Source organism: Delphinapterus leucas, chromosome 1, assembly GCF_059928025.1.
Source record: "Delphinapterus leucas isolate spDelLeu-1000000601 "Yukka" chromosome 1, BTC_Dleu_Yukka2, whole genome shotgun sequence".
Taxonomy (NCBI): Eukaryota; Metazoa; Chordata; class Mammalia; order Artiodactyla; family Monodontidae; genus Delphinapterus; species Delphinapterus leucas.
In genome coordinates, this window is record NC_143129.1 from 126,305,476 (window position 1) to 126,323,209 (window position 17,734).

General features: G+C 34.9%; 1 protein-coding gene across 1 annotated transcript in view; it reads left to right on the forward strand.

Moving 5' to 3' along the window:
• LRRIQ3 (leucine rich repeats and IQ motif containing 3) overlaps nucleotides 1-17,734 on the forward strand; it is a 232,589-nt gene that overhangs the window by 83,695 nt on the left and 131,160 nt on the right. The gene's annotated exons all lie outside the window — the stretch shown is intronic.

The following is a 17,734-nucleotide window of genomic DNA, read 5'->3' on the forward strand; positions in this document are numbered from 1 at the left end:
TACCTGTTTTGGTAGGTTTATTCCTAGGTATTTTATTCTTTTTGGTATGACTGTAAGTGAGATTGTTTCCTTTCTCCTTTTGATAGTTTGTTGTTAGTGTATAGAAATGCAACTGATTTCTATATATTAATTTTGTATCCTGCAACTTTACCAGATTCACTGATGAGCTCTAGTAGCTTTTTGGTGGCATTTTTAGGGGTTTTTTTGTATGTAGTATCATGTCATCTGCAAAAAGTGACAGTTTTACTTCTTTTCTAATTGGGATTCTTTTTATTCAGTCCAAAAACAGCAGAATACACATTCTTTTCAAGTGCACATGGAACATTCTCCAGGATAGGTCACATGCTAACCACAAAGCAAGCCTTGGTAAATTTAATATAATTAAAATGATATCAAGCATCTTTTCCAACCAGTGCTGTGAGACTAGCAAACAACACAAACCCATGGAGGCTAAACAATATGCTTCTAAGCGATCAGCGAATCACTGAAGAAATCAAAGAAGAAATTAAAAAATACGTGGAGAGAAAGGAAAATGAAAACACAACTGTCCAAAGTGTATGGGATTCAGCAAAAGTAGTTGTAAGAGGGAAGTTTATAGCAATACAAACTTACGTCAGAAAACAAGAAAAATCTCAAATAGCAACCTGACCTTACACTTAAATGAACTGGAAAAAGAACAATAGAACCTTAAATTAGTAGAAAGAAAGAAAGCATAAAGATCAGAGCAGAAATACATAAAATAGAGATTAAAACAATTTTAAAAATCAATGAAACTAAGAGCTGGTTCTTTGACAAGATAAACAAAATTGATCAACTTTTAGCCAGACTCATCAAGAAAAAAATAAGAGAGGGCTCAAATCAATAAAGTCAGAAATGAAAAAGAAGTTAAAACCAATACCACAGAAACACAATGGATCATAAGAGACTACTTCAGGCACCTATATGCCAATGAAATGGACAACCTGGAATAAATGGACAAATTATTAGAAAGGCACAATCTCCCAGGACTGAACCAGGAAGAAATAGAAAATATGAACAGACCAGTTACAAGTGAGAAACAAATGAATCCATTATTATAGTGGGAGAAATCAACACTGGCTATCAGAAATAGATCCAGCAGGCAGAAAATCAGGAAAAACATAGTTCACCTCAACAACATCATCAGTCAGCTGGATAAAAAGGACATTTATAGATTACTTCATTCAACAACAGGAGCAGAATCCACATTCATCTCAAGCTTACATGGAACATTCACCCAAATAGACCACATTCTGGGCCATAAAACACAACTTTAAAAGAATAGGAAGCATGCAGTGTTATGTTCTCAGACCCAGTGGAATGAAACAAGACATCAACAACAAATTTAGCTGGAAAATTCCAAATTACTTGAAGACTAAAAAACTTCTAACACTTCCAAATACCACATAGTTTAAAGAAGAAATCTCAGGAGAAATTTTAAAACATTTTTGGCTAAATGAAAGTTAAATCAGGACTTATCAAAATTTGTGGGATGTGGAGAAAGTAGGGCTTAGAGGGACATTTATAGGACTAAATGCATATATTAGAAAAGAACAAATGTCTAAAACAGTCATGTAAGTTTCCACTTTAGGAAACTAGAAAAAAGAGCAAATTAAAGTACACAGAAACAAAATAATTAGAGCAGAAATCAATGAAATTAAAAAATAACATACTCTTGCCATATGATCGTTACCATATGCTTCTTGGTATTTACCCAAAGCAGTTGTAAATTTATGCCTACACAAAAACCTGTACATGGTTGTTTATAGCAGTTTTATTCATAATAGCAAAAATCTGGAAGCAACCAAACATCCTTTACTAAGTGACTTGATGAATAAATAACATGTTGGATCCAGACAATAGAATAATTTTAGTGATAAAAAATGAGCTGTGAAACCATGAAAAGACATGGAGGAAACTTAAATGTATATTACTAAGTGAAAGAATTGAAAAGGCTAGATGCTTTGTGGTTCAAACTGTCTGACATTTTGGAAAAGGCAAAACTATGAAGATAGTACAGAGATCAGTGGTTCAGGGTTGACGTGTGGGAGAGCTGAATAGGCAGAACACAGAGGATTTTTAGGGCAGTGAAATGCTCAGTATCTCACATAGTGATGATTAATTGTCATTATACATTTGTCCAAATCCACAGCATGTATACCACCAAGAGTGAACCTTAATGTAAACTATGGTCTTTGGATGATAGTGATGTGTCAATGTACGTTCTTCAATTGTCACATACTGTTCTGGTGAGGGATGTTAACAATGAAAGAGGCTATGCATGTGTGGGAGCCAAGGGTATATAGGAATTCTCTATACCTTCCTCTCAGTTTTGCTGTGAACCTAATACTGCTCTAAAATGTAAAATTCATTAGAAATAATTTTTAAAATTAACACAAAAATTTAGTACACAGTGGGTGTCACTAAAGGTTTTGGTTTAAGGGATTACATGAATAGTAGCCAAACCTTACTCATTCCCTCCCTCCACTTTCCTTTTTCTTCCCTTGCTTCCTTCCTTAGCAGGTTGAAGTTATTATCTACCTTTTTAATAGCAATCGCAATTCCATACTTGTTAAGATTTTACATATATATCTTTAGAGTTTATTCAAAGTTGCTGATTATATGACATCTGCAGTAGCAAATAGTATGCAAACTATTGTGTCTTGTTGGGTTTTGTTATTTAATAAAAAATAAAGTGTTACAAATCAAATTTGAATGAATACAAAATTTAAATACAGGATGTTTTTAAATTTTTGATCACTTTTCTCCTATAATTATGCTAGATATATGGCCTATTAAATATATATCATTTTTATGCTAATAATTATAAAGACCTTCCTGGCCCATAAGATCTGACAGTTGAAAACAAAAGAAATCATAAATGAAAGAAACAGTCATAAATTTACAGCATTTTAAAAATACTTAAGATTTTTTTAACAATAACTGGAAAACAATAAACTTAATTTAGTACTTGACACTAAGGTAAATAAAGATCCAGGGTGAAAACTGGAAAACAAGACTCTAAAATTTTCCTGTTCTAACTGTTTATGGTTTTGAGTTTCAATATGAAAATGAACTAAAATGTTTCCCCCTTCAGCCTTAACTTCTGCTGAAGAGAGGAGACATAATGAAGTAGGATAAGATAATTTTTTTATTCACAATGAAGAAAAATAATGACGAAGAACAGGCTTCCCAACATGCCTCTTAGAATCTGACTAGAATAACCAAAGTAAAAGCAAAAACTGTGAGTAGTGAGTGGAGAAGGTAGATAGAACTCATTAATGCTCAAAATAAGGAACAATGCCAACCACATAACCAAAAATCCCGAGAAATTTTTGCCATCTCTAATATATATTGACTTAGATACATCTATTCTTCCTGGATGCCTGTGGAATTCTTTATTTTTGAAATTGCTGATAAGCCACCCACTAGAGTGCCAGAAAGCTGTCCTGCAAAGTTACTTACCGGTCTGCCAGAGAATCTCTCTGGGAGGTAAGAAGTGACCTGACCTAGAAATTGGGAGAACTGGTATGGTATGCCCTTGCTCCAGCTCTTGGTCCTTGAGTGAGCTGAATCTCCTCTGAGGCTCAAAACACAGGGACAGTAATGTTTGTGAGGACAGACTGAGATAATACCTGTTAGGTGCTCAGGAGTGATTGGTACATAGGCAGTGCTTTACAAATGTTAGTTCTTAGAAGTATTATGATTCTATGATTCCACAGTTTGCTGCTATTTTGTATCTAAATCATTATCTTTCTTATAACAGAACTGGCAAAGGAGTTGGATCCTGTAATTTTAAAAAGTCATCTTTCTTCCTGCTTCTAAGGTAATCCTGCTAAAGCAAATGCCTTTACAGTGAAACCTCCATATTACAAAGAATTTTCCATTCCTTTTATAAAAAAAAGAGAATCCATCACTATCTGGCCTGCTGGCAAAACTCTCCCTGGAGTCATACGAAGTATTGAGATATGTTCCCTCCTTTATTTTCTGGACGAGTTTGTGAAGGATTTTATTTTTTCCTTAAATGTTTGGTAGAATTCACCAATGAAGTCATCTTGGCCTGGGCTTTCCTTTATTGTAGTATTTTAAATTACTAATTCAGTGGGGTTTTTTGGTTTTGTTTCTTTGGTTGTTATAAGTCTGTTTCATTTTTCTACTTATTAAGTTAGGTTTGGAAATTTGTATCTTTTGGGGAATTTTTCCATTTCATCTAAATTGTCTACTTTTTGGACCTAATGCTGTTCCTAGAGTTCTCTTATGGCACTTCTAATTTCTGTAAGGTCAACAGTAATGTAGTTTCTTTTTTTTCAATAACTTATGACTTCTTTTCTTAGCGTAGCTAGAGATTTGCCTTTTTAAAAAATGTTTTCGATAAATCATGTATTAATTTCATTGGATTTCCCTATTTGTTTTCTAATTTTCTATTTCACTGATTTCCTCTCTAATCTTTATTTCCTTTCATTTTGCCTCCTGTGGGTTTGATTTACTCTTTTTTTTCCCCCAAATTTCTTAAAGTGGAAGCTTCCTTTCTTTAAAAGAGCTCCACGTTCTTCCCCCTCCTTTGTGTTTTTATATATATCATATGTATATATACATACACACACATCTTTAAGAAGAAAATGCGTTTTTACCTTTTTTTTTAAAATAATTCTATAGGTACAGTTGACCCTAGAACAACACGGGTGTGAACTGTGAAGGTCCACTTACGCATGGGTGTTTTTCAATAGTAAATACTATAGTACTACAGTGATTTTAATTAGAATCCTGGTTTTGTAGAGACACTTGAAAATATGCTTTTAAATTTTCTGAGGAAATAAATGTCTTAGAATAGTCAAGAAACAACTGAAAAAGAACAATTTTCCAAGCCATTATAATCAATATTTGGTCATTGGCACAGGTATAGAGAAATGAGATGAACAGAATAAAGGGTCCTAAAAAGATCTGTATATGAAAGAGATCTTAACGAATGGAAGTAATACTTTAATATGATGGGAAAAGGATGGTTTATTTAATAATTGGTAATGGCAAAATTGGTTATCTTTCTGAACAAAACCATAATTGCTTCTCTGTTGCATGCCATATTAAAATATATATATTTCAGATGGGTTAAAGCATTAAATATAAAACTTTAGAAGATAATTCAGTTGAATATTCTTATAACCTTATGGTGGGAGAGAGGCAAGCTGTAAACAGAGAAGTGTTTACATTAAAAAGGATGCACCAGGGACTTCCCTCGTGGCCCAGTGGTTAAAGAATCCACCTTCCAATGCAGGGGATGTGGGTTTGATCCCTGGTCAGGGAAATAAGATCCCACATGCTGTGGAGCAACTAAGCCCATGTGCCGCAACTACTGAGCCCACGCACTCTAGAGCCCATGTGCCACAACTAGAGAGGCCACGCACCACAACTACTGAGCCCATGTGCTCTCAGAGCCTGCATGCCACAACTAGAGAGAAGCCCACGCACTGCAATGAAGAGCCCATGTGCCGCAATGAAAGATCCCATATGCCTCAACAGAGATCCTGCGTGCTGCAACTAAGACCCCACACAGCCAAAAAAAACCACAAAAAACCCAAAAAAGAATGTGTCAGGATAAATCAGAAAATGTTAACATATAAAGAGCTCATACAAATAGTAGGACAAAGAAAAACAACTCAGATTTAAAAAATGGATGGAAGATGTGAACAGACAGCTCATAAAAGAAATATAAGTTACCAACATAAATATGAAAAGATTATTAATCTCATTAATAGTCAAAGATATGCAAATTAAAGAAGCAATGAGATACCATTTTTTTTTCTAACAGATTGACAAAGGTTAAAAATTGTGATAATGTTTCTTATGAGGATTTAAGGATGAACCTAACTGACAGATCATAATCACTCAAAGTCCATATGGTTCATACTTGGTGTTGTACATTGTATGTGTTTAGACAAATGTATAATAACATGTATCTATCATTATGGTGTCATACAGAGTATTTTCTCTGCCCTAAAACTCATATCTGTTCCGCCTATTCATTGTCCCTGCCCCCTTCCCCATGATGGTTAATTTTATGTCTCAATTTGGCTAGACTATGATGCCCAACTGGTCTAGATATTGCTGTAAAGGTATTTTTTAGATGTGATTAACAGTTAAACCAGTAGACTTTGAGTGATGATTACCATTCATGTTGTGGATGGGTTTCATCTTGTTAGTTGAAGCCCTTAAGAACAAAGACTGCAATTTCCAGGTGAGGCATTTTGTTTCTAGACTGCAAGGTAGAAACCCTGCCTGAGTTTCCAGCCTGCAGATTCTGGACTCAAGACTCCAGCATCGGCTCTTCCCTGAATTTCCAGCCTGCTGACCTGCCTTACAGATATTAGAGTTGTCAGCTCCCATTATTGCACGGACCAGTTCCTTAAAATCTCTCTCTCCTCACCGTATATTTGTTCTGTTTCTCTGTTGAAGTTTGACTAATGCACTCTCACATCAGCAATAACACTTCTTGAAATTTCTACTTGAAAGATAAAGTGTGTGTGTGTATGTGTGTGTGAGAGGGAGAGAGGGAGGGAGATGGGAGAGGAGAGAGTTGTGAGGGGCAAGCTGGGAGCAAAATTGTGTTATTTGTAGTAAAAAAAAAAAAAAAAAAAACCTAGAAAAACTTACGTATCCTGTGTTGAAAGTTTATGATTCAGAGATAGTATAAAATACTCTACAGTTGTTAAAAAATAACAGTTCTAAAATCTATTTAACAGAGATTTCAGTGATTATTAAGAGAAAAGCAAGTTACAAAGCAATATATATAGCAAAATCCAGTGTTTATAAAAAGCAAGGGCAAGGGCTTCCCTGGTGGCGCAGTGGTTGAGAGTCCGCCTGCCGATGCAGGGGACAGGGGTTCGTGCCCCGGTCCGGGAAGATCCCACATGCCGCGGAGTGGCTAGGCCCGTGAGCCATGGCCGCTGAGCCTGCGCTTCCGGAGCCTGTGCTCCGCAACGGGAGAGGCCACAACAGTGAGAGGCCCGCATACCGCACAAAAAAAAAAAAAACAACCAAGGGCAAAAGTTTGTATCCATGTGAGGAAGGGAAAAATATACAACCAAATGTGTAGATGGGGGTTGGGCAATGGTGCGTAAGGAGAGGGAATGGTAAAGACTGATAATCTGTGTCTGTATTTCTTTAAATGTATATATATGTATATAATTTTTTACAAAAATGATTGTATTTATACCTCTTATTATCTAACATGCTTGTTTTTATTTTCTGTAGTGTTGAATGTTATTGTATACGAATTTTTAATAGTTAGATGTATTCTTTTAAATAGATATATTCTACTTAGGTGAGCTTTCCTGTTGGACATTAATGTTGTTTTTATTTTCTCCAAATTATAAAAATTATAGGGATAAAAATCCATAAACATATATTTATGCATATTCATTATTATGTACTTAGAAGCAATTTCTGGAATTTGAATTGGCATATAAATGGATATATAAATTTCTATTTTTTATCATTTTATTACTAGTAGTAGTAATTGTCATACTATGTGATATTAATATTATGAATATAATAGCTGTTATTGTATTACTTCTGCTAGTAATATGACTATTGCTAATAAGTATAATAAAGAAGACCTTATTAAAATTTGCTTCATACTTTCTAGATGAGAATCTTATCATTAAGTAAACTTTATTTAATGTAATGAGCCACTTGGGTGAATGTGGTTGGAGGAAGTATTTAAAGGCTGTGTCAACTACTAATATTTCTATGCATACATTTAACATCTATCTATATTTTTTCTCTCAACCACTGTAAAAGTTATCTGGAAAATTATAATCATTTATCATTGCTCCTGTATTAACTTCTCTTTATAATATCATATTTTGAGATATAAGTGTTCTAAAGATGACTATTTTTGTTTTACTGACTATAATGATTATTTTTTAATAATTTGATATACCTGATGAAGCCAGGTAACAAACAGCAAACTATAAGAAGTCAAACTTAACTTTTAAACAATCATCCTGTAATTTTGTTATTTATAATACCTATGTTGAATTTTAAATTAGTAACTAATAATTTGTGTTGTTACTTAATCCCATAGAAAAGAATCACAGTTTCTTTTCCTAACATTTCTTCTGGATCTTTGATCAGTGGGGAGGAGCATTGGATCTGGTGAATATATGTCTTCATTTTAGAAACTATTTATGGGGCCTTATGTTAGCTTTCTAGTCATCAGGTTTCAAGTCATTATAGTATTCCTTAATATATGATTCCAATTTTCCAGAGTTATAAAAGGACAGAGTGAATCATGTAAGTGGAATCATTCAGTATTTGTCTTTCTGTGACCAGTTTATTTACTTAACATAATGTCTTCAAGATTCATATATGTTGCTGCATATTGCAAAATTTGCTTCTTTTTTAAGCCTCAATAATATTTTATTTTAGGCATATGTCACATTTTATTTATCCGTTCTGCTGTTGATGGGCAATTAAGTGTTTCCACACCTGCTCAGGGAGACACTGAGAGCTAGACATTTTGTCTACTTGCTCTGTGCTGAACTGGGAGCAAGGGATATGGTGACTGCCAACCCAGATCTCCATCTCTACTCTCACTAGTCCCCAGGAAGCTAGGTTATGCCAGGTCTTATCAGCACTTAACTGTTAGCAAGTCAGAAGCCAGTACTTTGGGCAGCCCCAAGAAAAATTGTGGCATTCTGTGGTTTCTGTCGACTTACTCAGTGGTGAGCCAGGGGAAAGGAATTATGGCATCCACCAACCCAAGCATCTGTCTCCATTCTCCTCCAGGTGGCTAGACTGTGTCAGACTATCAAAGATCTGAGAATGGCAAGAGAGAAGCCAACCCTTTGAAGAGGTCCCTCGGAAAAGTTGGGGACACTGGATATGTGAACTAGCTCTTTCCCTCCCCTCGAAGAAGCTGGGAGCTAGGAGTTCTCTTCTTGATCATATTGTACAGTGCCAGGGGTAGGGATTCTGAAGAAAGGATGTCCTGAATCTCACTACTTGCTTTGGTGAGCCTAGTTTCATGTTCACCAGGATGCATGAGCCTTTCAATCAGCTTGTGGATTTCTCACAATAGGAATTTGTCCCTGAATTGTTGCTGAAGTGGTGTGTTTGTTGGGGGGAAATGGGGTCCCAGGGCTTCTTCCTTGTCATCTTGCTGACCCGTTATGCATTTTAAATGTTTGAGACTTGCTTTTTCTTATCGTTTTTATTGTTATTTACTTTGATACCTCTACTCTTTTAGAACATTCTTATTTATTTTAATGTCTGTTTCAAGGTTTAAACTTGGGGGGGGTGTCACAGATTCCTTTGAAAATCTGATGAAAGTTATAGGCATTATTTCCAGTGTAATCTATACATGCATACTCAAATAAAATGTGCTTACAATTTCACTGGGTTCAGTTCTAAGTTAAACTCTGGCATATACCATAACTTTTTTTATTTTCACATTTTAGCCTTTAATCTTAGAAAATTAGAGTCAATGTGAATACTGCTGTGGACAACCACCCACCCCAACTTTCCTTGACTTCTTAAGATCTAGACCGTCTCACACTGTCCAAGAAGAATCTTGATGGATTAATGAACCCATATGAAAGAGGCAAACCTAAGTTTTACAACCAACCCACATTTTTTTAAACTCATGAACTATTTTCTATTTTCTAATGAGAGTTTTTAAGGAGACCAGATGATTCAGGTCCTCTGGCCAGTAGTCAATAAGAAGACAATTCCTAACTGGAAAATTACTTAGAGATCCTCAAGTAAAATTAAAATGGAATATAAGTATTAAGCAAATGTTTTTGAACTGAAATAAGTGATCTCTTTAAAACTTACTTTTTAAGATTTTTCCCTTATAATTCGTATTATAAGGAAAAAGAGAATCTACTGCCAAGAATTTCCTCCAGTGTAAGTTCTATAAGACCAGGAACTCTGGAATTTTACAAATATTCCCAGAGTCTAGAGCAGTGCATTTTGAATAAGTGTTTGAGCAATAAATGAAAGAGTAAATGAATAAATAACTCTGATGAAAAGGAAACTGCGTTTTAATATCAACAGGTTGTGGAAATGATTTTTACCTCTTCTCAATCTATGGATCTACCTCATGTCATTATAAAAATAAGTCATTAAATAAGAAATTTTTTTAAAAAGAAAAATGTATTAAAAAGTAAAATTATATTTAAAATAGGAGCCATGTAAATTTAATAATCTAAGAGATCGAAAACATAAGATAATTTAAGATAAACCTAAATATTAACATCATTCACAGATGTGTCTCATATCTTTTTGTTCCTTTCATACTCCTATACTACTTTTGTTGTATTGAGTAAATATTGTATAGTGTAACATTTAAATTTCTTTCATGATGTTTTAATTGTATAATTTTAGTTATTTTCTTGGTGTTTTTCTAGGGCTTAGAATATACATCTGAACTTATTTATTTCAGGTATATAGTGACAAGTCTAGTGAGATATAAAAATGTACTTCTGGGGTTTCCCTGGTGGCGCAGTGGTTGAGAGTCCACCTGCCGATGCAGGGGACACGGGTTCGTGCCCCGGTCCGGGAAGATCCCACATGCCGCGGAGCGGCTGCACCCATGAGCCATGGCCGCTGAGGCTGTGCCTCCAGAGCCTGTGTTCTGCAACGGGAGAGGCCACAACAGTGAAAGGCCCGCATACTGCAAAAATAAATAAATAAATAAAAATAAAAATGTTACTTCTGTATATGTTTATCACCTCTTCCAACTTTTTGTGCTATTAATGTTATACATATTATATATATAAATATATACAAAACCAAAAGTATATTATTATAATTATCACTTTATAAAGTGTTATGTCCTTTAAAGGAGCTAAGGCAAAAAAGAAGAACAAGTATATATTCATTGAGTTTGTTACATTGACAATACTATTTATCATATTTCTAGTTCTTTTCATTTTTTTCCTGTGGATTTAAATTGCCATCTAGTATTATTTTATTACTCCAAAACAACTTTGCTTCTACCTGCTGTCTTGTGCTATTATTGTCAAATACATTACATTTGTACATGTTTTAGACAAAATACAATTATATAAATATTATATTATACAATTGTTTTTTAAATTAGTTAAGAGAAGAAACGAGTAGAAATTTGAATTTATATTGTTTTATAATTACACAATTTTTTACCAGCACTCTTTATTTTTTTTGTGGATTTAAATTACTGTTTGTGGTCACTAGCTTTCGACCTGAAGAACTTCCTTTAGTATTCCTTATAAGGCATGTCTGTGGTTCAGATATAATTTTGAGTTGGTGCTTTTTTGGGGGTGGGGGGTGGTTTGGATATATGTTCAGAAGTGAAATTGCTGAGTCATGTCATAGTTCTGCTTTTAATTTTTTGAGGATTCTTAATACTGTTCTTTATAGTGGCTATATCAGTTTACAACCCCACCAACAGTGCACAAGCCTTCCTTCCCTTCTGCATCCTTGGCAGCATTTGTTGTCTGTTGTCTTTTTGATGATGGCCATTCTAACAGGTATGAGGTGATACTGCATTGTGGTTTTGATTTGCATTTCCCTGATGATTAGTGATGTTAAGCATCTTTTCTTGTGTCTGTTGGCCATGTGGAATTCTTCTTTGGAAAAATGTCTGTTCAGGTCTTTTACCCATTTTTAAATTGGATTATTCATGTTTTATTTGTTTCTGAGTTCTATGAGTTCTTTATATATTTTGGATATTAACCCCTTATCAGATATATGGCTTACAAATATTTTTTCACATTCTGTAGCTTGTCTTTTCATCTTGTTGCTTATTTCTTTTGCTGCACAGAAGCTTTTTAATTTGATGTAGTTCCACTTGTTTACTTTTGATTTTGTTGCTTGTACTACAGGTGTCATATCCAAAAAATCATTGCCAAGAACTATGCCAATGACCTTTTTCCTATGTTTACTTCCAAGGATTTCACGTCTTACATTTAAGTCTTTAATCCATTTTGAGTTAATTTTTGTGTATGCTGTAAGATAGTGGAGGAGTTTCATTCTTTTGCATGTTGCTGTTTGGTTTTCTCAATGCTGTTTATTGAAGAGACTGTCCTTTTACCATTGTTGATTCTTGGCTCCTTTGTCATAAATTAATTGACCCATATATGCACGGTTTTATTTCTGTGCTCCTTATTCTGTTTTGTTGATATATGGGCTTGTGTTTATGTCAATACAATACTGTTTTAATTACTATAACTTTGTAATATAGTTTGAAATCAGGGCATGTAATGCCTCCAGTGTTGTTCTTCTTTCTCAGGATTGCTTTGGCTATTTGGGTATATAGTGGCTCCATATAAATATTGAGGTATTTTCCTACTTCTATGAAAAATGCCATTGTAATCTTGATAGGGATTTCATTGAATCTGTAGATGGCTTCTGGATGTATTGACATTTTAACAATATTCATTTTCCCAATCTATGAACATGGGATACTTTTCTATTTATTTGTGTCTTCAATTTCTTTCATTAATAATTTATTGTTTCCAGAGTAGAAATCTTTCACCTCCTTAGTTAAGTTTAGTCCTGATATTTTATTGTTTTTGATGCTATTTTAAATGGGATGTTTTTCTCTATTTCTTTTCCATATAGTCGATAGTGGTAGAAACATTACTGATTTTTGAGTGTTAATTTTGTATCCTACAGTTGTACTGACTTTTTCAATTATATCTAACAGTTTTTTTTAATGGAGTCTTTAAGATTTTCTGTATATAAAATCATGTCATCTGCAAATAGAGATAATTTTACCTCTTTTCCAACATTTTCCTATGTTTTCTTTCCTCTCGTTGTCTTGCCTGATTGCTCTGGCAAGGACTTCCAGTTCTATGTTGAATAAGAGTGGTGAGAGTGGGCACCCTTGTCTTACTCCTGATTCTAGAGGAAAATATTTCAGCTTTTCATGATTAAGTATGATGATAGCTGAGTGCTTATTATATATGGCCTTTATTGTGTTATTCCTTCTATACCTAATTTGTTGAGAGTTTTTATCATGAACAGAAGTTGAATTTTGTCAAATGCTTCTTCTGCATCTCTTGAGATGATCATATGATTTTTTTCTTTCATTCTATTTATGTGATGGATCACATTTATTTGCATATGTTGAACCTTCTTTGCATCCCATGTATAAATCCCACTTGATCATGGTGAAGGATCTTTAACTGTGCTGCTAAATTCAGTTTGCTAATGTTTTATTGAGACTTTTTGCACCTAAATTCAACAGGGATTGAACTGTAGTTTTCTTTTCTGTTAGTGTCCTTATCTGGCTTTGGTATCAGAGTAACGCTGGCCTCATAAAATGAGTCTGGGAGTGTTTCCTCCTCTTTGATTTTTTGGGAGAGTTTAAGAATAATTGGTGCTAATTCTTTAAATGTTTGGTAAAATTCAACAGTGAAGCCATCTGGTCCTGGGCTTCTCTTCATTGGGAGACATTTTATTACTGATTTGATCTCCTTATTGGTAATTGGTCTATTCAGACTTTCTGTTTATTCCTAATTTGTTTCGAGTAGTTGTGTTTCTAATAATTTTTCAATTTCTTCTAAGTTGTCCAGTTTGTTGGCATATAGTTGTTCATAATGGTCTCTTATGATGTGTCATGTCTCTGTGGTATAAATTGTAATGTCTCATTTTTCATTTACAATTTTGTCAATTTGGGTCATTTCTCTTTTTTTTTCCCCTTAGTCTAGCTAAAGCTTTGTGATTTTGTTTATATTTTCAAAGAACCAACTCTTAGGTTGGTTACATTTTCTATTGTTTTCCTGTTCTCTATTTCATGTATTTCCTCTCTAATCTTTATTATTTTCTTCCTTCTTCTAACTTTGGGATCATTTTATTATTCTTTTTCTACTTTTTCTGCTAACTGTGGTCTCAATTTGTTCTACTTTTTCTAAAGATAGGACTTGTTTTTTTAATTCAGTCAGCTATCTTATGTCTTTTGATTGGAGCATTCAGTCCGTTGACATCTAAAGTAACTATTGATAGGTATGTACTTATTGCCATTTTATCACTTATTGATAGATATGTACTTATTGTCATTTTATCACTTATTTTCTGGTTGCTTTTGTAGTTCTTCTCTGTTGTTTTCTTCTTCTATTAGTTTCTTCCCTGTGAATTGATGATTTTCTTTAATTGAATGCTGTGTTCCTTTCTAGTTTTTGTGTATCTGTTGTAGGTTTTTGATTTATGGTTACCATGGGGTTCATATATGTTGACCTGTAACTATATCTATTTGTTTAAAATGGGTAGTCCTTTAAATTCAAACACATTCTAAAATATCTACACTTTTTACTCCCCTCCCACACATATTGTTTTTGATGTCATATATTACATCTTCATGTGTATCCTTTACTGACTATTGTAGTGATAGTTGATTTTACAATTTTTTGTTTTTAAATATTTGTACTAGCTTATTTAAGTGGTTGATTTTCATCCTTTACTATGTATTTGCTTTAACTAGTGGGATTTTTCCTTTATAGATTCTTTCTTCTTGTTATAGCCTTTTCTTTTCCACTTAGAAAAGATTCTTTAACATTTCTTTTAGGGTAGGTTTAGTATTAATGAACTCTTTATGTTTTTGCTTGTCTGAGAAGTCATCTTTCCACTTCTAAATGATAGTCATGCTGGGTAGTGTGTCCTAGGTTGCAGTTTTCCCCTTTCAGCACTTTGAATATATCATGCTACTCCCTTCTGGCCTGTAATTTTTTCTGCATAAAAATCAGCTGATAGCCTTATGAGGCTATCAGCTGATTTTTGAGGGTTCCCTTGTATATGACACTTTGTTTTTGTCTTGCTACCTTTAGAATCCTCTCTTTAACTTTTGTCATTTTAATTATGATATGTCCTGGTGTGGGTCTGTTTGGGTTCATCTTGTTTGGGACCCACTGTACTTACTGTACCTGGATATCTATTTCCTTCTTCATGTTTGGGAAGTTTTCAGTCATAATTTCATCAAATACATTTTCAACTCTCTTCTCTCTTTTTCTCAGATCCCTATAATGCAAATGTTGGTTTTTCTTTTAGTTTTTCATTTCAGTTACTGTATTCTCCAGTTCTGATTGGTTCTTTTATTATATTTCTAGTTCCTTGTTAAAATTTGCACTTTATTAGTCTATAATTTTCTCTAATTCATTTAGCATTCTTATTACTAATGGTTTGAGCTCTTTATCTGGTAAATTATTTCTTTCTGTTTCATTGGTTGTTTTTCAGGAGTTTTCTCTTACCTTTTCAATTGAAACAAAATTCCTTTATCTTCTCATTTTGCTTAACTTTCTCTGTCTCTATGAAATTAGGTGAAACAGTAACTTATTACAGTCCTGAAAGAATGTCCTTGTGTGGAAGCATTTCTCTACAGTCTGTGTGTGCCCAGTGGCCTTGATGGGAGAGCTAGATCTGACAATACTAGTCACATCTTTCCTGAAGGTGTGCTTGCAGCTATCACCTTAGTAGGAGGTGGGGCTGGAGAAGGAGTGGCTAGGTCCAGAGCCATGAGTGAGCTGGGGCTTTTCCTCTGCTCAGTGGCTGTCACCACCCTGTTGGTGGAAGGGGCCTGTCCCAAGCTGCTGGAGCAGAAGCCCTGGGGGTCATGTTCAAGCCGGCTCTGTCTGTTCCCATTAAATGTTTGCTCTTCCCACACCCAGCACCGGCACTCTCACCCCAGAGGGAAGCAATGATGGGGCCAGAGTGGCTAGCGTGTGGGCTTGGTGTGGGTTGGGGCATAAGCTCTGGTGGTCCGGCCTTGGCAGGGACCTGGACTGTTTCCAATGCACTGCCTGTGTGAGCACCGGTAATGGTTGCCCCTGCTTTTCTCAGTTGCTGCTTTGTGTCTGAGTGTCCTTTGTCCCTCAGCCACAGAGCCCTTTCCCCAGTGTGGAGCTGCATCATGAGTGACCACTCTCCTTAGGTTGGTACACAGGCTAGGACAGTTCCAGGAAATCAGCCAGCCACCCTGCAGTCTCAATCCACCCCCTCTGCACTGTTTCGGGAGCAAGGGAGTTTGTGCATATTCCTCACAAGCAGGCTTCCCACAGCCCTGCTGTTAGTCCCACCAGCCCTGGAACCAGACAAGTGGGCTTGCCTTCCCAGTGTCGGACCCCAGGGCTGGGGTGCTCAATATGTGGCTCAAACTGCTCATTCCTCAGGGAGAGTCTCCACCTGTGTAGTATCTCTTTTCTTCTGAGTCTCCTCCCAGGGGCACAGGTCCTGACCTGATCACATCTCTTCCTTCCTACCTGATTCTGTGGGGATCTTTCTCACAGCTTTGGTTGTACAGGAATATTTCTTCCAGTCTCTGCTTACTTTCCAGTGAGGATTGTTCCACATGTAGATGTATTTTTGATGTGTTCGTTGTGGGGAGGTTATTTCCACATCCTCCTACTTCACCATCTTGATCTTGTCTGATCTCAAAGCCACTCTTCTGCTTAAAACTCTGCAGTAACTGTCCATCCCAGTGACCTTCCTGTTCTTCAAACATGCCAAGCGTGTTCTTGCCTCCCTAAGCATACTTCCACCTGGCCTTTTGTACTTGTCATTTGCTTTACTAGAATGTTTTTCTGAGATTCTCACTATAACTTGTTTCCTCTTAGCAATACTATCCCAATCCAGCCTATGTGAAAAGCAATTCACTTATTATATATTTAGTGTTTTATTTCTATATTGTCTAACTCTACTTATTAGAGAATATAACATTCATGGTATTACAGACTTTCTTCTCTTCAGAGAGCACATAGTGGTCATTTTCAAAATACTACTTTTTCCTTGAAAATCCATTCTTTTCTTTTCTTTTTGCAGTTGAGTAACTACTAGAGATTTTGTTAACCAATTTTACTTGCAGCTAAGTGTGTTCATCTGACTATGTTTTTGTTAGATTTGTAAGTGAACAGAATTAATTACAACAACTGCTGCTTCAAATACTTAAATGGTAACTGTACCCCCTTTGTTTTCATGCCTTTCCCTTCCCATGGGCTGGAATGCATTAGTCATGTGGGTTAATGACAGTGTCTTTGAGTATGCTGAGGCAAGATTGAATTATTTTATGGAGCAGCGCTGCTCCACCAGTGTAGACTGCATGTGAGAAAAGTAAAATTCTGTCTTATTTGAACCAGTATAAGTTTTATTCTCAATATATTTCACCCTAACTAATTTGTAGATCATCAGTGAAAATATTTGAATGAAGGAATGAACAGGTGGAGCCCACTTTAAAAATCTGAGAAATGGAAAAATTGCTTTCCTTGGTCATTTTTGTTTTTCTTTTGCTATTTAATAATAATGGTAAGAGTAAAGTTCCTACTTGTTTCATCATTTTAATTCAAATGATTTTGCTCTTTTATCACATATAATGAATATTATTGGTTTTTGGTAATCTGTCTTCATGATATTGAAGTAGTTTACTTTGATATCCTCTCTTACAAAAAATTTAAAATAGATTGGCTGCTGAATTTTATCCAATGACTTTCTTCATTCATTTATATACTCTTACATTTTTCTCTTCATTAAATTGTTTATGTAATGAGCTTTGTAATACTTGGTCATAGTCTTATTATTCTTTGCTTACATTGCTGGATTCTTTTTATTAGCATTTAGAATTTTTGCATCTGTATTCAAAGATTATATTGGTATATGGTTTTCTTCTTATTTCCTTATTGGACTGAGTAGGACTTTGAGTACAATGTTGAATAGATTGGGTGAGAGATGTTATCCTTCCCTTGTT